The sequence below is a fragment of the Myotis davidii genome, unplaced genomic scaffold (genome assembly GCF_000327345.1).
Source record: "Myotis davidii unplaced genomic scaffold, ASM32734v1 scaffold2975, whole genome shotgun sequence".
NCBI classification, from domain to species: Eukaryota; Metazoa; Chordata; class Mammalia; order Chiroptera; family Vespertilionidae; genus Myotis; species Myotis davidii.
This window is the reverse complement of record NW_006286016.1, coordinates 20,414-21,066: the sequence shown is the minus strand read 5'-3', so window position 1 is coordinate 21,066 and position 653 is coordinate 20,414.

The following is a 653-nucleotide window of genomic DNA, read 5'->3' as shown; positions in this document are numbered from 1 at the left end:
AAATACTGAGTTTGAACTTCTGTTCTCAGAGGTCACTTACAGTTGCCTTGTATTGGAAGACAACAGGTACTTTGTTATTTTAAGCTTTCTCATATTTATATCAAAAATGGGCACAAGCCCTCCTACATCTGGAAATTTAAAAAATATACTTCCCAAGAACTCTCAGAATGAAATTAAAAAGTATATAGAACTCATTATGGTGAAAATACCACCTCCTCATATTCAAAGGGACATGATTTTTATCTGGAGGGAAATGATCAGAGAATGAACAGAGAATGTTATGTTTAATTCAAGAAGTGAGAAAAATTATGTCAGAGGAAACCAAAAGAGAGCATAAGGAATAGAATAAAAGACAGGCTAACCAACGGGAGAAAGTCAGGGGTAATTTAAAACAAATAAAAGAAGCACCTGGACTAGATAATAAATTACAGGGTTGCAAAGCCAAAAGTAAGTTCCTTAAATCTAATGAAATTGGCAAACCTGTGTCAAGATCCATCAGGCAGGAAACATGATGCACAAATAATATCCTATCTAATAAAATAGAAACATGGTAATTAGCGTATATTCACTACTCTTCCCATTGGCTAATCAGTGAGATATGCAAATTAACTGCCAGCCAAGATGGCGACGGCAGCCAGGCAGCTTGAAGCTAA